At 29.1% G+C, this 27,120-nt stretch overlaps 1 long non-coding RNA gene across 1 annotated transcript; it reads right to left on the reverse strand.

The window, feature by feature from the left end:
• Nucleotides 1-1,723: 1,723 nt before the first annotated feature.
• LOC142333268 (uncharacterized) lies at nt 1,724-26,029 on the reverse strand. Its single transcript, XR_012758575.1, has 3 exons — nt 25,804-26,029; nt 5,543-5,655; nt 1,724-2,661 (listed from the first exon to the last, which is right to left on the reverse strand). It is a non-coding gene; the product is annotated as an uncharacterized LOC142333268 (long non-coding RNA).
• Between the last annotated feature and the right edge of the window lie 1,091 nt (nt 26,030-27,120).

Below are 27,120 nucleotides of genomic sequence, written 5' to 3' on the forward strand. Positions count from 1 at the left end.
CATGTATATACATTAAGGAAAATCACCCATGTTTTTTTTTTTGCCATTTAGTAATTTGGAAAAAAATTATCAATAACTTAATAATAAAATGTATTTATTAAGTTATTAATTGTAAAAATATTAGTTATATTATGAATAATTTATGTTATTTTAATTTTTAAGTGTTAAATAATGATATTTACATTTTGTTAACAGATTATTGTTATTAAAAAATTGTTATTTTTGTTAAATCTTTTTCTTATTGTACTTTTTTTTTTAACTGTGACAATAAATCTTATAATGCTGAATGATTTTGTATTAAACATGTCAATTTACATAAATGAATTCAATTATTTTTCTTTAAAAAAAAAATTCATGAACATCAAGTATCATTTTGTCTGTGATGAAGAAAAAACTATATGACATTATCATTTTGTCTGTGGTGAAGAAAAAAACTATATGACATTAACACAAAGTAAATAAAATTGCAATGTTAAAATGACATAAACATAGAATACATACTCAAATTATGAAATGAACTTCATAAATTAAAACCTAACAACCAAAAATAAAAAATAGTTTTATATTATTTATTTTCTGATGTACTCAAGAATTTGTACAGGTGTTCATAAATTCATGCAACATATGTTTAAAATGTCTTATTGACTAAAATTCAATATAATTTTATAGTGCAATAAATTAAACAGTAATTTCTCTTTTACATCCCTTAACAGATGTTGAATCTATGCTATACAGCACTAAAACAACCATAAATTCATTCATTTACGTGCAACACAACATTACTTAGAATTTCTGTTATAAAATTCTGTACTATTTTATGAAGATGCTCTTTCAACTATTTTTTTTCAACTCCTGCATTGTATGTGGGCCGTTATTGAAAACACTAATAATGTAACCTGCACTATTTAACCTACAAATAAAAATCTGATCTAGGGAATATAGAGGTCACAGCTTCATGAGATATTACATGGTCACAAAAAATTCAGTGGCATGTTATTACTTTGTCTCGAATTCTTGCTTATCAATTACCAACAGTGGAAAGTTCATTATAACTTCCTGATAAAGTATATCTGACAATGTATGTACTTCCTGATAATGTATATATGAAAATGTATGTACTTCCTATTAATATTTCTTTGATAAAAATTCATCCATCTTATAATCAAACAATATTAATTGAGAAACTGCATATCTTGCATTAATTTTCAGATAATGAAAAGGATTTTCATAAGAGAATATGGTGATTGCTAAAATAAATATTATGTTGCTTAGAAATGTGCCTGAGGAAATGAACAAAAATATTCACACAAAAATACAAATGAAATAAAAAAAAAAAAAATACAAACATAAATATTCAATGATATGTTTATGTCATTTATAATTCAAACTTATCAAAATCAGTAGGTTCTTCAAGTTTGTGCATTACTTGAATTTATAATGCAACTTCAGTTTTTTTTATAGTTTTGTGAACGAAACACATAGTTAAATTTCACCCTGTTGAGAAATTTTATTGTTGACTTTTGTGAGGGTTGTTAGCAAGGACTATTGAATGTTTTGTAACATATAAGACTGATTATCATGAGTACACGTGCGCGCGCGCGTACTTCCTATTTCACAGAATATATTAATTAAATAAGAAAGTTATTTTTATTTGATATTGCATAATCAGTTTAATGAATTTACCATTCTCAATATAACCAGGTTAATAAATAATGCTCTAAAATCAAAATACATAATTTTATTAAGATTTATCATGTAGTTTATGTAACTATCATTAGTACAGTCATATAAAATTGTCTAGCTTTGTCTTGCCTGTAACGGATAAGTAACAAGATTAACTGATTACCTGTCTTCATCAACACTCTGAATATAAATCATTTGTACGTATGGTACATATCCTCTTAGATAACTGAAAAAAAGGAGATATCTGTTGTTTAATGTGTTTAAGTGTACAGTTAAACATTTTTAAGTTAAAAGCGAATGAACATGAAAATATAGTAGTTGTAGTAGTCACAGAAGTACAAAATACTCTCCTTTTAACTGAATCATTTACTTTTTAACTTACCCTTTATTCGTACGCAAGTTTTTGTTATTAATGCTGTTATAAAATAATTTTTAATTATATTTATATTATTTTGTGTAGATTAAAATTTTGTGTAAGCGATTTGCTATACTTTCTTTGTCAAATAAATATGTAATAAATCTCTTATCTGGTACTTGACCAGTACCTTTTTCTAATCTCTTAGTTGATTAATAAGATAAATATTATTTAGTAGAAGTAAAGTGTTGTGTGAAGAAATACTTTTATCTAATATAACATACCAAATGTTATGGATTTTGTAGTATTCTACGATCTATATAACACTTTGTCAGAATTTTTCCAAATTGTATCATTCGTATAAAATCTATTCTGTCATGTAATATATTAATACAAGTGTATGAATTCCAGCGACAGGTAAAAATTATCCTAGAAATCCATTTTATTACTGTCTATTTTTTCACTGATGAATGTACTCTTCATTGTAAAAAAGTTTGATATCAATATATAAAAAGTAACTGCTCCCTTATTCTTCCATGTACTTTTTGAATTCATAAAAATTCTAGGTTTAATTGGAAAGTCCACATCCAGTTCATTTTCATACCATCATTTATTTGCAGTTCCTGCAAAATCATATAATATTATTCCACATTAAATTAAATATGGATATCTCAATAATAAAGCCATGCTTATTTGTATTGGTATAGACTAAGCCTGCCTTGGATAAGCGAGAAATTAGATAATTTGGAAGTTAGTCTTGCTACAGTTCATGATATTTGTTAATTATTATTTCATGCATATGATTTTTTTATTGGATTACTAGTATGCTAATTTTATTATTTAGTTCATTTATATTTATTTTTGTCTTAGCTGATGTGGTGGTGTTTTTTGAGTGTAGTTGATCCTGCCAGGTTTCAGGGCAAATTGAATGATTCTTCACCATTATCTAAATTCCACTTGTTATAATAGTTTATTCTATAAAATAACTTTTATATATACAAGTACCGCTTTTAAAAAAATGTATTTTCTATGGGTTTTGTAGTACTTTGTTCGTATTTAAGAACAATATTACAGTTTGTTAGAATATTTTTCCACATTGAATCATTTGTAGGAAATGATATATATATATATATATATAATATATATATTCTTTTTTTTTACATATTTATTCATATCTTTTCCGTAAGAGGATTTAATTTTATAATTGCATCTTATTCTTTTCATTTTTTTATAGATTATACTGAATAAGCTGTAATTTGAGGCTTGTATGATTAATATTTATCTTTAGGATTAAAAAAATTCAATAATCTTGATTGTGATACTTATTTATATAAAATAATGAAAAATTGATGACAAGGAAAAAATGGATAGATAAATCCAGCTCTATGGCGAACTGGTACCATCTTGACCTTTCATTGGGAGGGGGTCCAAGATCTGAATCCCGGTTAGGCATGGCATTTTTTATATACTATAAAATTCCATTTCCGTACTCCCATGTACAAGCTTCAATGACTTCTGTGGAGAATGTATTCACCATTCTTCTGTGTAATGTATTCATCATTACAAAAAAAGAATTAAGGTTAAGGGTTAAAATATATTTAAAAAAATAATAATTATCATTATTTGAAAACAAATGTTCAGATAAAAGGAAAGTATCAAATAAATGAGTTAATTTTCTGTGATTTTTTTAACTTTGAGTATTTTGTTGTGTTTTTGAGAAAATCACCTGGAAAAATGTTCAACTTGATTTTGATATAAAAGCCTTGACTGTAGGTGTATGTATCAATAATCAATACAGATGAAATTACTTTAGTTATATTTATAATTAATAACAAAAAAAAATTCACCATTGAACTATCAAAATAGCAAGCTTTACGAAAACTTACCATTTCATTTGAAAATGAAAAACTCTTTGAATCCATGGATTCATTAACAGCTGCTGTTAAATACTAAATCGGCCATACTGGATTGCATGATCAACTGAATCTATATAATGATGGTACGCATTACAGAAGACAATTTATAACTGATGAATTCATGAATATGACGAATTCATGAACTTAAACAGCTATTTAAATGAATTGGTTAATTTATATTAAGCTTGCTATTTTGTAATGTTCATAGATTATTTTTGACAACATATTTAATAAAACATATATTTCGTAATAACTTAAACTGAAATTATAATTATAAATGAAAAAAACAAAGAATTACATATCAAAATCTTTTTTTTCAATGAGTGTGTTATACTACACATATAATCTAAACACTACAACCTGTTCTTACATTATTTAATGTGTTATACTTAGTTTATTAATATAACACATTTTATAAAAAATAAGATTTATATATATATATATATATATATATATATATATATATATATATATATATATATATATACCATAAAATTTATCCTGTAACTTATTAAAACTATAGTATGTAGTTTTATTATTTATGGTACTACACTGTTTTCATACTACTGTGTTAATGCACTCTAAAGTTTTTCTACTACACCTTGTATACTGAAATTATTTTATAATACCTGATTAAAAATAAAGTTCAGGACATTGTTCCTAAAAACAGAAGCAGTTATGTTCTCATTGATCATTTCATAAGTTAGTAGTATTATGAGGTTTATTCTTTAAACCTCATAATACTTATGATGATCTCCATTATCTTTCCATTTACCCCTTTTATAGTTTTACTGCATCCACGATCGTGGATAGTACAATAGTGCTGTAACATATTGTTCTGCAAATTTATTTTAAAGTATTCAGCTAAAAGCGTTTCTTTTCTCCAATTCATTTAAAATTTGTGATTTTATATTCTATTATCCTTTTGGAGATCAGAATTTAGAGATATATCATTAACCTACGAACTTAGTAAAATTACTGACCAGGTACAGATACGTCATGCCATTCTTCAAATTATAAAACCTTTTTAGAAAATCCATTAGTTATCATCAGCATACATTTACTCACTTCAAAATTTAATTATGAACCTGGCTATATAATCAGATATTAATTCTTTACTATTTTTTTTAGAGTGATCAATTTCATAGTGCAGTTTTATTATTATTTAAATTATTATTTTGACTGATTATTGCATTATGGATTTTATAATCTTCACAATGATTAATTTAGAAATAAAATATATATATATATATATATATATATATTGGGGAAAATTACAAAAATAAAATTACAAATAGCTCGTTTTTGCCAAAAGAAAATTGGACTTTATTTTTAACACAATGAAAATCAGAATTATATAACAATGTTCATAAAAACAAACAAAAAATGCATAAATGCATTGTTACATATTTACTGTTTCGTTAAGACAAATGCTTTGCACAAAATCTTCTTGTGCGATATTTATATACAACAATCCTTAAGTAAAGTATAGGTAAACTTATTACCTTAAATATTTCTTTTACATAAACAGTGTATAATAACAATATAAAGTATAATAATAGTATCTTATTGTTTAACAGAGGATTACCTTAATATTTAGTAGACGATTACTGTTTTTTGTTAATGAAAAATAATATCTTGATACTCACTGGCACAGAATGTAATCTGCATTATCATAATAGAAAGTTCAACAGACGATTACTGTAGAATGAAAAAACATTAATATATTGATATTCACTTGCACAAAATATTATCTCACAATCGTGGATTTTATATATGTCTACATAAGTTCCTTTAAGTTAATATTTTATCATACAATTATAGAGAAGAAAGAGCACAAACATAATGTTTAAAGGATCTTTAATATACAATAAAAAGATTCATTGTTGAAGAATATGTGTAATTTACTTGTTAACTGCATGAAGTGTAAACTTTGACTAAACAATATTAGAATTGTAAGACGCACTAATGATTCTTCGAATGACGGTCAGAGACTGTGATCAGAGAGAGACTGAGAGAGAACAAGAGAGAAAAACACACAAGAGGCTGCCAAAGAATGAGCTGACTCTAGTGGGGAGCCGGCTTGGGTAGGTGGAGCAGAGTGAACTGTAAAGAGCCGAGTGATGTCGATAGAAGCAGAGTGCATCCGAAAGGAGCTGTATGAACTGTGAAGAGCCGCTACATCGTCAGGAGCCAAGTGAATGTAACATGTTTACGTTTTGTTCTTCTTCTTAATTTTTTTTTTTTTTTTTTTTAATTATACACATGAAATAACACAGAGTTAAATTTAATAAATAATCAATACAAAAGTCATAAATAAAAATCAACTGAGCATATATTTATATGTACGTTGAATGGAATGCATAAATTTCAGTGTATGAAAAATTTCTTATTTATAATTGAAATATTCATTAGATCGAAATACTGTTAAATTTTAGATGAAAACAAGTCAAATACCAAACCAGTTGAATTAACTTAAAACTTCTTTACGCATTGGCGTAAACAATATATATATATATGTTATATTTTCTCCTTAAGATTTCATTAATTTTATTTTACCAGTTTATTTATTATACTATACTGTTTCACAGATGGAACGAGAGAGAGATGTACTTAGATGTTCAATTTGATACCAAATCTTTTAATCATAATACAGATCTAACTGATAATTTAGATAGTAGTAATAAAAAAAAAATTGGACACTGATGTAAATTAAGATGTAGTTGTTCTGAAAGCCCTTCTCTAACTACATAAAACTTAAGTCCACACATACATACACAAATAATTTTTAAAAAGTTTCAAATATAATTTACTAAAAATTGACTCCATTATCTTATCTTTAAGTTTATCATAAAAATTTTACATGTTTTTGTAGTACAGTTAAAAAAGAAATTTACGACTGTAAAAAAAATTTTTTACTGTAGCTTAGTGAAAACCTTTAACCATTATAATATTCCAATTTACTCTTTTAAAATCCTAAAAAAGTTTTATAGGATAAAACAGTTTTTATAACTTTAATTTAAAATTGAGTTTATTTAACATATTTTAAAAATATATCACATTTTTCTTAAAAGTAATTTGACCATTACAGAGATGCAGGGTAAAACAGCTTGACTTTTTAAAGAGTTAACTCGTTCATTGCTTCAGAATGTCGTAGAACATTTTGTTAAGCTTTACAGAACAATGTTCAGATTATCATTAAATAATCTGAAGATTATTATAATCTAAATATATTAAAAATTATTTATAACTCATTCCAGAACATGATGTAGCTGCATTGCATTCCATCACATGATAGATTTCTAAGTATTAAGTGATATGAAATACATGTGGCTTATGGAATACAAAGCGTCAGGGTTTTACTGTAACATAACTTATATGTACATACACATTCAACCATAGAATTTTCAGCATAGGGTCAAATCGTTTTTTTTCTTTCCCTCATCAAACGACTCAAAGCAAATAACCAAAAATATCAACAAATTGGACGATACACAATATAAATGAATTGAGGAACTTACGCTGCCCGTTTCAGCCAAATTGATCTTTTCAGTATGACTCGATATCACTGACTTCAGGAAAATCGCTGACACATTGTCATACTGTTTACACAGGCAATGTAGTAGGTTTCAGTAATCAGCCAGCAATCGCCAAAACAATCTAGATTCTCTATCCTTCCAACTTACAATTAGTAGTTAGGCAACTGTTTACAGACATTACATGAACTAACTCAGCAAAGTGAATGCATTGAACAAACTGTCCACCAATCTACGATCCCCATCAGACGCATTCCTTCTACATCTGAAGACACTGTCCCCAGAAAGCCTTCAGTAGATGGACTGAAGGGGAATGACTTAGGGAGAACGTAAATATCTTCTTAATTTCTTAAGTTCTTAATTCTTCTTAATTTTAAGTATAATTTAGTAATTGCCAACACCCAATTTAAAAATCATAATAGAAGAATATACACTTGGAAAAAGCCAGGCGATACTGGAAGGTATCAGATAGATTATATCATGGTTAAGCAAAGATTTAGAAATCAACTCGTTGACTGCAAAACTTACCCTGGGGCAGACATTGATAGCGACCATAATTTGGTGATAATGAAATGTAGATTGGGGTTTAAAAACCTGAAGAAAAGGTGTCAGATGAATCGGTGGAATTTAGAGAAGCTTGAGGAAGAGGAGGTAAAGAAGATTTTTGAGGAGGACATCGCAAGAGGTCTGAGTAAAAAAGATAAGGTAGAAAATGTAGAAGAAGAATGGGAGAATGTTAAAAAGGAAATTCTTAAATCAGCAGAAGCAAACTTAGGCGGAATAAAGAGAACCGGTAGAAAACCTTGGGTTACAGACGATATATTGCAGCTGATGGATGAACGTAGAAAATATAAGAATGCTAGTGATGAAGAAAGTAAAAGGAACTATCGGAAATTAAGAAATGCTATAAACAGGAAGTGCAAACTGGTGAAAGAAGAGTGGATTAAAGAAAAGTGTTCAGAAGTGGAAAGAGAAATGAACATTGGTAAAATAGATGGAGCATACAGGAAAGTTAAGGAAAATTTTGGGGTACATAAATTAAAATCTAATAATGTGTTAAACAAAGATGGTACACCAATATATAATACGAAAGGTAAAGTCGATAGATGGGTGGAATATATTGAAGAGTTATACGGAGGAAATGAATTAGAAAATGGTGTTATAGAGGAAGAAGAGGAAGTTGAAGAGGATGAAATGGGAGAAACAATACTGAGATCTGAATTTAAGAGAGCATTAAAAGATTTAAATGGCAGAAAGGCTCCTGGAATAGACGGAATACCTGTAGAATTACTGCGCAGTGCAGGTGAGGAAGCGATTGATAGATTATACAAACTGGTGTGTAATATTTATGAAAATGGGGAATTTCCATCAGACTTCAAAAAAAGTGTTATAGTTATGATACCAAAGAAAGCAGGGGCAGATAAATGTGAAGAATACAGAACAATTAGTTTAACTAGTCATGCATCAAAAATCTTAACTAGAATTTTATACAGAAGAATTGAGAGGAGAGTGGAAGAAGTGTTAGGAGAAGACCAATTTGGTTTCAGGAAAAGTATAGGGACAAGGGAAGCAATTTTAGGCCTCAGATTAATAGTAGAAGGAAGATTAAAGAAAAAAAAACCAACATACTTGGCGTTTATAGACCTAGAAAAGGCTTTCGATAACGTAGACTGGAATAAAATGTTCAGCATTTTAAAAAAATTAGGGTTCAAATACAGAGATAGAAGAACAATTGCTAACATGTACAGGAACCAAACAGCAACAATAACAATTGAAGAACGTAAGAAAGAAGCCCTAATAAGAAAGGGAGTCCGACAAGGATGTTTCCTATCTCCGTTACTTTTTAATCTTTACATGGAACTAGCAGTTAATGATGTTAAAGAACAATTTAGATTCGGAGTAACAGTACAAGGTGAAAAGATAAAGATGCTACGATTTGCTGATGATATAGTAATTCTAGGCGAGAGTAAAAAGGATTTAGAAGAAACAATGAACGGCATAGATGAAGTCCTACGCTAGAACTATCGCATGAAAATAAACAAGAACAAAACAAAAGTAATGAAATGTAGTAGAAATAACACAGATGGACCGCTGAATGTGAAAATAGGAGGAGAAAAGATTATGGAGGTAGAAGAATTTTGTTATTTGGGAAGTAAAATTACTAAAGATGGACGAAGCAGGAGCGATATAAAATGCCGAATAGCACAAGCTAAACGAGCCTTCAGTAAGAAATATAATTTGTTTACATCAAAAATTAATTTAAATGTCAGGAAAAGATTTTTGAAAGTGTATGTTTGGAGTGTCGCTTTATATGGAAGTGAAACTTGGACAATTGGAGTATCTGAGAAGAAAAGATTAGAAGCTTTTGAAATGTGGTGCTATAGGAGAATGTTAAAAATCAGATGGGTGGATAAAGTGACAAATGAAGAGGTATTGCGGCAAATAGATGAAGAAAGAAGCATTTGGAAAAATATAGTTAAAAGAAGAGACAGACTTATAGGCCACATACTAAGGCATCCTGGAATAGTCGCTTTAATATTGGAAGGACAGGTAGAAGGGAAAAATTGTGTAGGCAGGCCACGTTTGGAGTATGTAAAACAAATTGTTGGGGATGTAGGATGTAGAGGGTATACTGAAATGAAACGACTAGCACTAGATAGGGAATCTTGGAGAGCTGCATCAAACCAGTCAAATGACTGAAGACAAAAAAAAAAAAGCTTAAAATAACTCATCTGTACATCCCGTGCTAAATTTTTACCAATTTCTACATACTATCTGATGAACTTTGTGTATGGCCCTCTTCATTTCGAACCTGCGACATTATAAACAAAAAAAAATCCATTTATTAGACTTATACAAAATGAGAAAATAGAATTTTTAAGACAATTTTTTCAGTGCAATATAATTAGTCTTTACTCTTTCCAGACTGAACTCAATTTCAATTGAAAATTTAAGTTGACATTAAAAAAATTCTGGAAAAATAAATAGAGATTTCATTACAAAAGCCATCTTAAATAATTACTTATAAATAAATTCCTTAAAATGTTTATGTTGAGTGTAGCTTATAACTGTAGAGAAATGAACAGTAGGAAAACCGGGAATATAAAACAAATAACAACTATTACAATGCCATATTATAAAAGGATGTTGAAAATTAGATGGATCTTTAAAATCTGAAACAAAGTGGTCATAAAATTAACAGTAAAGGAAGAAACATGGTCGCATCATCTTTTAAAGAAACCAACTAGATTGGTTGGTTTTGTATTGAGATATTAGTTAATTTGATGAAAAAGAGACGTACACATGATAACAACTGTATTTAGAGGTAGCCAATGTATGGAATATTCAGAGCTCTTAACTGATGTGGGATGTATTATCTTAAAAAGAATTGTATCTAGGCTACATCTTATTATATATCTACATCTTATTATCACTTACTTATAAAGTTTGGAATATCAATGTTTGTTATATTTAGAATGGTTATCTAAGAATGATGGATGTAATATTAACAAAATTGTATCTAAACCTTCTTCTAATTTACTATTTGTAAAGTTTTTAAACATGTATAAATTAACATTTTTCCCCATTCCTGACTGCCATAATTTTCAAACGAATAATTGACACACACCTTTTAATCTGTTTTACTGGGAATGACCAGTCAATTTTACTAACTGCAAATATTTTTTTTTTTTGTTTTACATAATTTGAAATTGTTTTGTTTTTTGATCGTTGTTGTAATTATATATATCTATGACTTATGAAGTTTTTATTCTTTCTTTGGTTACGTTTTAATAAAACTACTTTTCATTTTATGAGTACAAGTAATTTTTCCACGACTTGGAGTAACAACTGATTTACTAATCTAAATTTTTAATACATTGTTTAACCATTTAATTTGTAGTAGTATTGCAAACTATTATTTACTGTATATTATTATTAGTGTAACTTTCTACGGTGAACTTTCTATTATTATCAATGTTTGGGTTATTAATTCTAAGACTGACTATTTAAAGTTTATTATTGGATGTTATTCCGAAGGAAATAGAAATAAAAAAGTTACTATGGGTGTTTCCTCATTTTATTGCTACCGTGACTTTCCATTATTCCAAATTTGATAACTCGAAAAAAATATTTGTTGTGAAAATAATTTTTCTAGTAAAATTTAAAACCGAAATCATGTATCACATGTCCACCTTCCTATTTAAAAATTTTTGATTGAATACGGCAGACAAAAATTTCAAACAACCATAAAGTAGGAGTTTTGTAAATCACATAAATCGACACTTGCCAGCCTCCGTGACGTGAGTAGTAGTGTCTCGGCCTTTCATCTGGAAGTCCTAGGTTCGAATCGTGATCAGACATAGGGCATTTTCACACACGCTACAAATTATTTATCACATCCTCTGAAAATTCCTAACAGTGGTCCCGGAGTTAAGTATATATATATTTTTTTTAGAAAAAAATATATATATACTTAACTCTTAGTATCCCTTACAGTACATAAATTCTTCAATATCACCCTGAATGTATTTAATTTATAATTAAAATTTATTAATGCCTTAATAAAAACACAAAAGAGAAATGAATTGTAGATGTACATTAAAAAAGGAAATATCTAGTAAATAAACTATGTGATAGATTAATGTTAAAAAATCAGATAAATGGATTAGAAGTCCCAACAATGACAACACTGGTAGTAAAGATAAAAAAAGTGGTACATAAATAAGAATAGGTGCTTAAGAGATGGAAATAATACATCAAAAGAGTAGACCAATTCGACAGTACACCTAATAAATACACCTTTCAACAGTACACCTCATAAATCACCATATAGAAAAGAATGTTATGGGTATAGACGAATTGTCAATAAAAATTATTTTACTATTAATGAAGAGGGATTACCGAAGTTATAATAAGGCTGGTCATGATTGAATTGCAAAGATTTTCCCTTGTTAATAAAGTATAGTTTTTGTATTAAACGGACTTCAACAGTATAACCACTTTACACAGAGAAATACGCATTTTGTAACATGGATGTTTCATATAATGTAAATGTATTAAATTAATTATATTATTATATTGTTAACTATTTTTTGATAACATAAATTAAAAATTGAAATAATCTCATCATAAATTCAGTCAAAAGTTAATATAAATTTAAATCAACTAATGAGATTTGCAAGGTATTTTATGGTATAAGTCAATATTAATGTGTCCTATTCGCAATCAGCAAATAATAACCTCCTCTTGATGGTTATTTCTGCATGAAAGTGAAGAGAGTTACTCTTCACTTTCAAGCACCTCCACTTTCCACTTAAGTAGTGGCCAAGTCGGTCACGTCTCGGCATTTCATGCAGAGGTCCCGGGTTCAAATCCTGAGATGTGGCATCTTTTCATATGCTACCAATTTCCATCGGGCTAATGGACATGTTGATGCCCGTTTCTTAATAAAAAAAGTCTCCGCTTAAAGTTTTCCTTTCTCAGTGATAATAAATAAATTACAAGGGCAGACGCTTCAAGTGGCTGGTCACCACTTGAAGAGTCAATACTTTTCCCGTGGACAACTGTATGTGGCTTGTTCCCATGTCCTGTGAGAACAATCAGTAAATATACAATCCAGAGAGAAAATCCTTCTCAAAAGGACACCTTTTTGGGGCGAGCGAAGCGAGCCCTGACAGGTTAGTATACTTTTAACATCTTTTGCTGCGATTGAAACTACAAAATATTTTAAATGTATATAGATCAAATGCTTTGAACATCGGTTATTGTTGTTCAAATACAAACATTTTTAACATAACATACTCAAAGTAATTATTTCATTAGTGTGAATTTAAAATGAATCTTTCAATGAAAATGCTGCTTGTATCAACTCATTTATAAAGTACTAAATCTATTCATTTAACAGGCTGTAATTCTAGGATGGTATAATCAATGTAAGAAAATATACATGAAAATATGTTTTAATAATGATTAAAAACTTAACATGATTAAGAAATTATAAGTAAAATATTTTAAGAAAATGTAAGGAGAATAAAATCCTATAACCAAACATCAAAACCAGTTTTATAAAACTAAGAAAACTTGCATTCACCAAGGTAATATGCTGATAACAAATACAGGTTAAAGAATAACAATATTACTATTTAACATATATGAAATCCAACCCTTCATGGAATCTATCTTGAATAAAAGTAAAGCTACATGAATAAAAAAAAAATATGTGTGGGCCATTAAATATGGTGTTATACATATGATTACTGAAATTTCATATTTTTTATGACAGGTTCTTATAACAAATAAAAAAAATGTGAAATTCACAATAGAAAAAATAAATTTATCGATCATGTACCAAGTCAACCAGGATTATTTAATTTAAACAAATAGGAAAGAATTAGGAAATACAAATAGAATATTCCTGATGAAACTAAAGTCATAAGGTACACTGTGTTTAAAAAATATATATTTCTGTTGTGTTGCAATGTACACCTGTGACAACAATACGCAACATCGAATTTCCTTACAGCTGTAGTTGTAAATGGTTCCCATGAACATCCTATTACAGGATGTATTATATGATTATAATATCTAATCAAATGGTTTCCAATAAGTAAGTGATCAGAATGTAATTACATGGGAATGTCGGTAAAAAAAAATAACAAAAATCTGACCTATACGTAAAGTATACTGAAATGTAATTTTTTTATATATAGTAATATACAAGATGAGCAACATTAAACAGAATCAGTAATGTTGTCTGACTCCTTCAGTTGTCTCCTTCCGAACAGCTTGTTGTTTTCCACTTTCAGCTGTTGCACAGTTGTTCCGCGGTATGGTTTCAATTTTAATTCATGAAGAATTTTACAAGATGTTTATTTAACACCACGTTGTTAGGATGACTTGTGTAGTGATTTTTTTTGGACTGGCAGTAATTCCCCTTTCAATATCGGCAATGGCCTGTGAAGTCCTAACAGAAGGTTGCCTATTTTGTTTTGCATTTGGAACCGAACCTGTTGTACTCCATTTTTTAACTAAATTGCATATGCTACTCATGCCATAGTTTGCTAGGATACATATATGGTATCTGGGCTACCATATCATAGTTTGCTGGGATACAGGCACTTGGAAATTTTTTTACAAATATGATTCTTCGAAAGATCCAGAATGAATATAAGCTTCAACTACAGCTATCCTCTCCTGAATTGAATAAGCCATTTTACACAAACATAACTGCACTCACAATACTACACTTCAATAAAACATATACTGCACTGACAACAAACAGCAGCACCAATCAGTAGTAACATATACATCCACTAGTCACGCTAGTTATGTGTGAGTCTTTCATAAATAGTTGGGTAGCGGTTTCATTATGGGTTTGGTTTTATGTTGCTCACCTTGTATAATTTACTTCTCATTTACAAAATTTTCTTATAATTAAAATGTAGTTTCATTAGATACAAAAAATGTAATATTCCTAAATTCATGGTACTCAAAATTAACTAGTTCCTTAAATTAGTTAAGAATTTTGACAATTATTATAAAGCAATAATACTAAATTTTTTCATGATAAAACAAAAACATTATAATAAGGTTTTTGGTGTATTGATTTACGTATTATTGTTAATTTTACTAATAGTGATTTTTATGCCTAGGGTTTCCAAAACTTGGGACAATTAAATTGTTTTTTATAACTCTGAAGGGCTATATTTTGGAACATTTAAATTGAAATTATTTATTGGGGAGCTACAATATACAAACATTTTAATTCCTCCATGTATCTTGTATCCAGAACTAAATTCCAACCCCCTCTTAGTTAAATATTTAGCATAGTTCATCATATTAAGTATTTAAGAAATGACCCTTTCATTTATTTAGCATAATGAAAGGGTGAACTACAGATAGTAGCAAATAGTTGCCTCAGTGAATCTACAAGTTTGTGATGTCACTTGCTGACATCTCATTATATTACTGTTTTCCAAAACGAAATTTTTACGCGAAATTGTTTTTATTTCATTTTTTGACTTACAAACAATACAGGCCCCCAAACAATATATTTATGTTGTGTGTGTGCAATTCTTCTTACTTGAGTTGACTACATGTATAAAAATGCTTAATGACTCAATCTTGTAAACAATAACAATTCCTTAACCAATGACTAATGCTCTGATTGGTATTACGTACAGGCCTATAAAAATGTATACATGCAGTTAGAAATGATGTCTTTCGTCATGATTATATTTAGATCTGTGATTGGTAGTACAGAATATGTGTATAATAAAGAAATAAACTTTAGTCCAGTTTATATCATGTTCAGTGAAGGTATTCGGAGTTTTTGTGCAGTCATATTATTTTATAATTGCTCATTGTTTTTTGCAAATTTTTTGTAATATATTATTTTTTGTTTTATTTTTTTTTCATGTGTTATTAGTGCAGTTTGTTATGGGAGAATTTAAATCCATTGTTAAGAAAAAAAAAGTTAGTTAGTCAAGCACATGAAATTATCAATAATATCTCTATGATTTTATGGAAAAAGAAGCTCTTAAAGTCACTAAATTAACTGCCGACAAACACATAATAAGCATTCAAAAATGTGAAAAAAGAACTGCTTCTACTTGTGAGATATCAAGAACACAGGTTCAAAAACTCAGAAGAAAAAAGAAGACATTCTTCAATTAAATCCAATTGTGTCCTTTCAGCACACCGAAAAAGTATAACAATATTCGAAACCTGTCAGTAGACTGGATAGTTTTGATTAAAGTGTAGTTAAAAGAACATTAAATGAATTTCATTCAAAGAATAAATTACCAAAAAAAAATAAGGCAAGAACTTCAGTCATCTATTGATTTTAAAGGCAGTGAATCAACTTTAGCTGTTATTTTGAGAGAGTTAAGTTTCAAATGACATAAAACTGAAAATAACAGAAAATTTTTAATAGAAAAATCTGATATCAGGTGGAAGAAAATTGAATATTTGTAGGCAATGGCTAAGTACAGACAAAGCAATGCTACAATTGTTTATTTGGATGAAACTTATATTTTAAGTTCGCATTTTTCGACAAAGTCGTGGTCTGATGGCATTGTTGAGGGACTTCATGTGCCTTCCAATAAAGGTGACCGTTTAATAGTAATTGATGCTGGAGGAGAAATTGGTTTTATTCCAAACACATTACTAACTTGGAAAGCCAGTTTGAAAAGTGGCGACTACGAATACAAACAATTTCATGAAATGGGTGCATGAAAAATTGATTCCAAATCTTCCACCAATGTCAGCAGTAGTTGTTGATAATGCCTCTTATCACAATACAGTTATGGTAACGCACCAAATTCTTACTCTAGAAGAAAAGATATGACTGACTGGCAGGAGAAAACCCATATTCCATATAGTTAAAAATGCTGAAACCACAGTTATATGAATTAGTAAAGTTACATATAACTAAAGCACAAAAATATTACTTGAATGAACCTTTGAAAAAACATGGGCATTGTGTTCTTAATCTCCCACCATACCATTCTGGTTTGAATCCGATTGAGACAGTATGGTCAGCCGTAAAAAGACATGTGCCAAGTCATAACACATTTTCTTTCACAAATGCTGAAACATTAACTATGGAGAAAATTAATTCCATGAATGAAGATGACTGGAAACCCTGTTGTGAAAAAGTAAAAAATATTGAAAAAGAATATGAAAAACTGGAACCAGTGATAGATAAAATGACAAAACGTTATACTACACGTGTAGACTCTGATAGTTAAAGTGAAAATGAAAGTGACAGTGATAGTGATTTGTTTAGTGAGGATGGTGAACTTGCTATAAATTTGAATTAGATGCATGAAGAGAATTCAAGTAAGCTTTAGTTTATAATTAAAAATTAATAATTTAATACAAATAAGGGTTACAAATGAATTAATTACGTAGTGTTTATAATTATTAAATGTAAATATGACAATTATTACCACATACAATATGATAATAAGTAATACTTTGATACACAAAGTTGATGTTTTCAGGCCAAGTAGTAATGTGCAGTCTGCTTGTGACATCAAAAGCTTATACAATGGCTGGGCCTGGTATACCAATGAAATATTAAATATGTAATATGTGATTAGGACAGCGATAGTTATGTCTCAGAATGATAATGCAATAGAAAATTACAATCTTTTAAGAACGTATCTATTTTTTTTTAAACAAATCATGTATATGATTTGTTATATACACACGTTATATACTTGAATATATAACGTGTACAAGAAGCACTATAGATGATCTTATCAAAATCATATCCAAATTTGATGTACATCTATCGTAAATGAAGTTGATATTACTACAATAATAATTTATGACAATTTATGTATCGAACTATTATTTATTACTTTAAATAAAATTAACTTAAATATTTAATTTTAATTAATAGATCTAGTTATTCATTGAGGAAGCACATGATACAAAACAAGAAGTTACAGCTTATGGGTTCTTTACTAAAATTAAGAAAACTATATTCGGAGTAAGTTAAAATTATATTATTTTGGTTAGAATCATTTACATAATTCATTACAAGGTTATAATTGTTTTGATTCATTTAAAACACCTTAATATCAGTTACAGTCGCTTTCTCTGAACATAATTTTTTTTTTATATTTTTATTTATAGTTGCATCAACAATTAATGTCAGTAGTGACTTACCAGTACAAGTAACTGTACCAATAAATTTGTAGTCTTGATCAAACTGAGATATGTGGTTAACTGAAACCCAGCCACCAAAAAGCATCAATTTCCATGGTCTAGTATACAAATCCAAATAAAAGTAACTACCCAAACTAGGATCCGACAAACCTGAGAACCCTCGACTTCAAAATTTGCTTATTTATAAATAGTTTACCAGGAGCCAACTGGTGGGTTGAGAGTAATTTTGTTCACTATACAATCAATGATAAAGAAAATGTCATCTGATAAGCTAAATTTCATATAGTGAGCTTAGTATATCGATGTGTTAAAGAAGAAGTCAACTGCTTGACTGGTATGATAATGTGGAAGTCTCATGATATCTAGCACAATTTCTCTGATTCAGGGCAAGAAGGCAACTATGTCGCTTTAAGCAATATATCCATGACTACCAGGCCAAGATATGTTGTTTATTATAACCTAACAATGTGGCCAGTGCTAATTTCTAGGAGACATAAGAATAACAATTAAAATATAACTGGTTTGAACAGGCCTCAAGCTATCAACATGACTCAAGAAAAAGTTGTTAACTGCCTCGAGTACAGAAAATATTGCTAACCATTTGTAACATTTGTGAAAATGTGCCATTACATTTTCAACAGTAATCTACTTTCAGGTATGCCATATTTCTCATGCCAGGTTGTTTATCCCCATAAAAGATTCACTAAGAAAGAAATCTCTAATAGAAAAATAACCAATATTTATTGCATTAATATGTTTTTAAAGTGGATGACAAAAAGTTGCAGCTTTGGGTTACTTCACCTGGGGACAAGGTTCAATTGCAAAAATAGTGTAATCAATTACAAGATTAACATTCAATCCCTGGCTTTGATAAGCCTCATAAACCATTAGTAAGAAAAAGAAAAAGTGAAGATCTTTCCCATTCACAATGGCAATTATATTGATTTACCCTTAGCTCTCGAATTTTTCATACTTCGTCCACCTATCTACCCATATATAATTTCTAACATTATCATCTACCATGATATGTCAACATTAATGTTTTTTTAATACAACTTTATGCAATTATTTTTAAATATAACTTCTATTTTAAATAGTTCTTACCTTATTTGTATCTTTTTAGGGAATGATAGTTTTCAAAACACTTCCTAGGATGAAGATCACACTTATGGGTGCAAAAGTTACAAAAGAAAATTGTTTCCTTTCTTCCCCCTTTCACTTTTCTGTTACTACAAACAGCACAGTCTTTAGAATTACTCTTGGATTTGAATATATAAAGTGAGGCCACCCGTTTAGTTTTTCTTCACTATCTGTAGATTATGGCTACTCTCTTTTTTGACCGGAAGATTTTTTGTGAAGGGAAGGTACGGCCTAATCTGTGGTAAGAGAACCATAAAAAGGTTCAGACACTCTTATAACCAGTGGTTATTGAGCTAAATCATATATTTGTATGCCACCCTATGTGAGCTTCTCTGGATTATACATCTTAGAGATAAACCAAACTTTAAAGCCAACTGTTGAATCATCAATACTAATTGCTTCACAACGAACATTATACTCCAAATGTTTAATTTAAATACTCAAAGTTTTTAATTTTTTTGCCTCTGGTAACAGCCTGAACTTGTGAAGGTTGAGATAAGTATAAATTCCTGTATCTCTACTAAATAAATCTTTGAAGAATGGCTGATAGTGTAACCATTCTTCAAAAAAATAATCTTGCAAATCAGACTTACGATGTACACCCACGTTTAAAATTACTCCAACAAAAGCCTTAAATTCAAAAAGAGTAACATCTTTCCACATTCTCCAGACAGACCTTTCTGAAAGTGGTGTTATTCTAAAACTTTTTGTAGCAATATAAGTGTTAGTTTCTGTGACTATTTTCTGTAGTAAAATATCAAAAAATAAATAAAACAATCGAAAAAACTGAATCTGATCACTATAATTTTTATTTCGTGGTGGAAATTTAGAAAAACCACGAAAATCAAAGGAGTACAAACTTCATTCGTAAAAAACATTCAATCCATCACCGTTACCTCCATTCCCAACCTGATTGACAATTTCCCTCTAGTCATACTGAATATTTTCATCTGTCCACGAAGATGAAGAACTAAAACTGTCACTATCAAAAACTGCATTAATAATATCATTATCATTTAGAACACGCGAATAATAGGCAATCATGAAAACGTAAACATAAACAGAACACACGTTTAGGTTAAGAATTGGACGCACATAGCAAAAAAAAAAACATATATCGTCGCCTTACTAACATGTAACGAGATTTTTAAATTAGTTCAACAGATAGCCAAAAGAGAACAGCACAAATTGGTGTTTTAATGAAAATCGGGGCTATCTCCGCAGCCGAACTCAGTCTTGTGGTGAAGTAGTCACCGCAAATCACCTGATTTCGAAGTCGAGAGTTCTAAGGTTTAAATCCTAGTAAAGGCAGTTATTTTAATATGGATTTGAATACTAAATCATGAATACGGTGTTCTTTGGTGGTTCGGTTTCAATTAACCTCACATCTCAGAAATGGTCGACCTAAGACTACAAAACTACACCTCGTTTACATTCATATATGTATTACTTCTCTGAAGTAATACCTTATGGTGGTTGAGGCTAAACAGAAAAAGAAAGAATCTTCACAGTCGAGCTTTTATAGTTTAAATATACGCGCGGATGTCAACCGACATTCGAGTAAAACTGGACAGCGGCAGTCAAGGGCTAAAGTTCATATAAGCATATTAAACCAACCTAAATGTGCCTGATATTCAGCCCCGTTAGAAAAATATGAATATTATTTAGAAAAAAAATCTTAACATTTTTAAGCTGCAAGTGCGCAAGATAGTGGCTGACCTGTTCCATCACGCGTTTCAGCTCGAAGCTTCCAGTAACCGGTTCACAGCCCAATAAATAGTTTTTAGATTTCCCGTCGCGGCTTCGCTCTCAAAATACATAATCAGAATTACAAACAGATTATACCATCACAATATTCCCAACTCTTATAAAAATAGATCTAACATCGAGTGCATGAAAATGTAAAAACAATTTCTTTTTTTTATCCCTAAAAATATTAAAATTCAAAAAATCGGAAATGGTTTTTAGATATTTATCTTAAACGATATTTATTTGCAAGCCTAAACTGAATGAATATATCGTTTGCAGTCGGAAATGGAGAAAATTTGCAATCATTGTTTTACATTTTTTTACCTTTCTTCACCCCGTTTCTTAAGGACGAATTTAAAAATCTAAGACTGGTTTTTATTCACATGAATTTTACACACACCAAAAATCAAGTAGATATCTTCACTTGTTATCGAGAAAGTAAAAAAATAGCTGGGTTTCAAACAAAATCAAAAAATCCATTTTAAACCTTTAAATGCGAAATTTAACAAAATCTAAATTTCATTTTTAGACTTTCACATGATGATTACACACATCAAAAATCAAATTGATATCTTCATTTGTTACTGAAAGATTAAAAAAAATAGTAAATTTCAATGTTACTCCATCTTTACCCTTTAAACTTGGATTTTCAAAAACTCCTTTCTTACACACTTACCATAAGAAGAACGTGTATACAAATTTTCATCAAAATTTCATTTTAAATTGATGAATTTATTTAAAATTATTTCTGCTGGGCTCTGATTCATTCAGTCAGGCCAAGTTCTTTTATAGTTATAAAACCCACCTCTATGGCAGAATAGTAACCTTGTAGCCTTTCATCCAGAATTTCCCAAGTATGAACCTGCTCAGGTACATAATTTTTAATACACTACAAAATTTCCATTTTATATTTCCTAGCACAAGCATCAAGCTAATGTGATGCATAAACTATTAAACCCCCTTCTAAAAAAAAAAAATATTAAAGTGAAATAAACATAAAATGAATCCCTTTTTCAAGAATTTGTTTGATTTGGAAATATTTTAAAATATTTATATGGGATAATCTCATTATTCACTTCGAGAACTAAAACATAATTCTGTTCTACAGTATAAAAAAAAAAAGTTTTATCAGACATTTAAAATTTAAAAATTAAGTTTAATTGGACAAATTTAATTTTAACATTAAATATCTCAATATATAGGGTACAGGAGTGCAGTCGTAAATTTGCCATTACCGAAACACTTGATTTTCGTATCATAGCAGACCAGAAGAATATGGTTCACAGCCATAGGCAGCTGGGTACATGACAATCTTTTGAAAAATGCACAATCATTCTGATGTTTACATTGATAAGAAGCACAATGTCAAATGTTTAATTTTTTTTGAGAATTAGATTTTTAATGATTTATTTTGTCAGTGTTTGCCTACGGATATACAAAAGCAATAACCATTTTCATGTGGTCTGATTTTTATAATTACATCAGAGTTCTTCATCACACCATTTAAGGAAGTGATAATATCTTTCATTAAGAAATACAACAATAACGAATACTTAATATTAAAATAAAATCTAAGTCATACTTTACGTTAAAACAAATTTTTTGTGAAAGGGGAATATTTTATTTTTCCCAAAAAGCAGTACCAGTATGGCTTTGAAGCACCTGTGCACCCCTGTCGGTGTAATGTTGATAATAAGCAGGATGAATCAATTTCATTATTAAAACTATTATAAAAAATTCAAGTGGTACGTATCATATTTTCAAGTGCAATTATATCAGATATATGTTTCTTAAAGGTTCTTTGGTAACAATTATAAAAATAATATAAGGCTTTATCCTCTAGTGAGGAACATTAAGTATCTTAAAAAGAGATTGTGTTTTTTCAGTTTATATTTTTGGTCTTTAAATGACATAACTTAGTAGAGTAGTTTTGCTGGCATCCATTTTAATAAACGGTTAGTAATAACCCATATGAGTCATTTGGTTACAAAACCAGGTGTTTTCACCCTGCTGTATTTGTCAGAAAGGGAAGAAAACTGCCTCATTCATTTTATCAGCATAATTTTTTTTGGTGTATACTCACATGGTGAGATTTGCTAATTACACCTGATAATTTTTGAATACTACACCAACATTTTTAATAATTGCCATTTAAAGTTTGGAGATACCTGGCTTTGATACAAACATATGGATTTACTTGGTTTTGCTTCCAACCTTATTGGAGATATATGTTTTTGAAACCAATATTTAACTTTTGTTTAGCCTTTGCAGGATATTAAAACAATATTCACACCAGTTTTGTATTTAATCTTGAATAAATATAATAAGACCAGTTTAATTAGCAATTTAAGTTTAATATTATACAGATAAATAATAGCTTAAATTTTTAACTTAATTTGAAGAAAAAATAACGTCTTAGGCATTAATTGCATAATTAGTGAAATAAAATAAAATAAATAAATAATTAAGCAAGTAAATGTTCTTCATCTAAAATATCAATAACCATTTCACAAATGTCTTCATTAAATTTGTTCCACGTAATATTGGAGTTCATCATCATTCTGCCAGTCTTTACCATAGTGAGATTCTAAGAACTCTTTGATCTTTTATTTTTTTCCTTACTAATATTATTTGAGTTATAAGCCTGCTTAAATTTTTAACTTAATTTGAAGAAAAAATAACGTCTTAGGCATTAATTGCATAATTAGTGAAATAAAATAAAATAAATAAATAATTAAGCAAGTAAATGTTCTTCATCTAAAATATCAATAACCATTTCACAAATGTCTTCATTAAATTTTTTCCACGTAATATTGGAGTTCATCATCATTCTGCCAGTCTTTACCATAGTGAGATTCTAAGAACTCTTTGATCTTTTATTTTTTTCCTTACTAATATTATTTGAGTTATAAGCCTCAATAATATCTGGGTTTAAATCACTTACTGTTAGTGCACTTTTAGTTAAAACTGTAGCATTACCACAATCTGTTTTGTAGTATAATTCTCCCCTTACAATTATATTCGGTTTGGTGCAAAGTCATTCTAAAATAAATTTCTTACGAGCACTAATTTTGAAATGCCATGATTCTAACTGCTTTCACACCCTATGTAATTCACTCTTCCAGTCAGTAACTGTAAAATGATTGACAATAGTAGAATAATTTTCTATAATACCAAAGTATTTAGATGGATTAGCAATTACTTCAAAAGTTTTTATAAATTTCTCGATAAGCCCAAAAACACTGTCTGGGGAATAAACGAACGTCCCTGGGTAGATTATTTCAACAGATTTTATGTTTGTGGGGACTTTCACTAACCACTTGTTGCACATGACTGAAATAATCCAATTTTTGTTCTGCCCTCCACATCCATCACAAAACAGTTTAACTTTCTTGTAAGGGGTCATATCTATTTTAATCGATTTTTCAAATAAAACAGAAGCAATTTGATTTGAATCTTTCTGGTACTGGTATTCTGTCCAGCAATAACTGCTGCAGTTTTCTTTTGTAAGACTGCTACGTGAATTACCCTGAACTACAGTCATGTTATAGGGATACAATTGTCTGCTGTAATATACTTGTTGGTCAGGCAATTTAGGTAAACATAAATTTTTCTGCAGGTTGAAATACCAATATTAAAGTCTCAGGATCTGTGTCCCTCAGTTTTCATAGAAAGCTGCAACTCTCTTTGTATGAATGTACCTTCATTAGGTTATTAATAACTTCATTAGGTCATTAAGTTATTTATTCTACTGGATCTCTTTCTCTTTGAATGCTTTTTCTTAATTGTATACAGGTAGAACATTATCTGTCTTAGGTGTACCAAAGCCTAAATTAAATTTGGTTTTAAAAATATAACGGAAATAGTGGGCATTTGATTTTTGTTCTTCTGTTGCTTTTTCTTGGAACATTTCAAACAATTTAGTTATATTTAAGTTAGATGACAAATACTGTCTGCAAGATTTCCCCCTGTAGTAGTGTGATTCAATACAATTTAATCAGATAAATTCTATTATGGCATTACATTTACAGGTAAACTTCATTGTCTTTCTGTCCCCTCCTCTGGTTTCTTTTGGTAAGTTACCAGTTTCATTAAATTTTTTTACAATGTTGTCAGCTCTACTATTGCTAACTTTCAAAATATTGACAAAAACTTGTTTACAAACTAATACCTTAACACCTCTACGATTTCTTATAATGAAAACTGAGTGAGTTTGGAATTGTCATTTGGTCTATACCTAGATACAGACTTTGAGTTTGGAATTGTCATTTTGTCTATACCTAGATACAGACTTTGAGTTTGGAATTGCCATTTGATGTACGATTGGATACAGAGTATATTTCAATAAAACTTTTAAAACAACTTATTGTGCTCAACTTTTGCTGTATTTTTATAAAACAGTTCATGAAATGAAAAAACATCTTACATTGAGAGAGCAAAACAACAATATGTTTTAGTTCAATGCTTGCACTGCAGATAAGTAGGTACAGTTTTTAGAAAGTACCTAGTGTAAGAAAACAAAAGCTATGCATTAGAAAGGTAATACAGGCAGAATAGCAACGACTGGTGTGGTACAGACTACCCACAAAGGCAGTTAGGTAAGCCCTAATAAGTTAAAATGTTTGTCATACAAGGATATACTATTTTTCCAGAACTTAATTTACATATAAAAAAAATAATAAATAGTTCCAGTAGGTTAATAAAACTTATTTTAATTAAATTTTAACAAAAGATACTGACTGACCTGTGTTTTTTCTCAAAATTCCTCTTCCAAGTTTCCGGTTTTGGTATCCGTATTCTGGCTTTACTGGCATAAACTGGACTACTCAGTGTATACAGCAATGGATTGAATGTATTCATATTAATTTATTAGACTCTTAAAAGACGCACTTAATTATTATTAATTTTTTTTTTTAATGTTTAGAGTACATTAACCCACAATAAAAACAGAACACAGTCATGGCAACATAACCTCAATATTCAGTAGCGTGCAGAATTGTGATTGTGGATCTGAATTTACTTGGTTTTGATTCCAGTGTTGTGTAGATTTACCTTTGATTCCAAGTTCATTTTTTTAACCATTACAAAGTATTAGATTTTCCTGAATTTGAAACCAGATACATTTACTACAGTGCAGATAATTAATGTTTAGTTAAGAATTGCCCAGAATTAGATATACTTGATTTTGAAACAATGATTATTGATATGATTATTCCACTTAAATAAAACAATATTATTTCTAAGATGGCCTATATAAAAGTTTATTTAAAAGAATGCCTTAAAAAGAGTTAATTTTTAAACATTTGTATCATTGAAATCTGTAAATTTAAAGTTGAACCTAATTTTTCCCTGAATAACTATGCCGTACTTATTCCATGTGGTTACTTCAAATAACCCAACCTCATTCTTACTCTTATCACTCTTAATTCTGTCACTACTTAAAATTTCTGAACTAATGCTCTTTTTTCTTCTTTTTTTTGTTGTGAGGGGTGGGAGGTGGAAATGCATTTATGCATGGAATGCTGAGCTTCCACTGGTAAAGTTATGTTCTTTCACATGAAATCTATTTTAACTTAAAGCTGATAAAAAATACTACCTAAATTATAAAAATCAGACCTCATGATAATGCCCTTGCTTTGGGACATCCTTAGGCAAACAATAAGTTGTTAAAAATCTAATTCTTGTATAAAAGTTAACACATGACATGAAAAAAAAATAAGTTCAGTCTTTTATTAATCTAAACATTGAAATGAATGTGCATTTTTCATAAAATGAACATGAACATAAATAAATGTAAATGTACATGAGACATTATGTAGCCAGCCACCTGTGGCTATAACCATATCCTTGCAGTCTGATATAATAAAAAATCAAATGCTATATATATTATAGCATTTATATATATATATATATATATACATACACAGCTTCAACTTTTCTTTTTCTCATTCTGACTTTTTTGTTTTTTTAACAGTTCTGCAGTTTGATTATAACTTACGTCATTCTTTGGGAACATGTAAACTCCCAAAATGTTCAACACAAACAAAACTCAATGTTCAAA

The sequence above is a fragment of the Lycorma delicatula genome, chromosome 12 (genome assembly GCF_047948215.1).
Source record: "Lycorma delicatula isolate Av1 chromosome 12, ASM4794821v1, whole genome shotgun sequence".
In the NCBI taxonomy this organism is placed as follows: domain Eukaryota; kingdom Metazoa; phylum Arthropoda; class Insecta; order Hemiptera; family Fulgoridae; genus Lycorma; species Lycorma delicatula.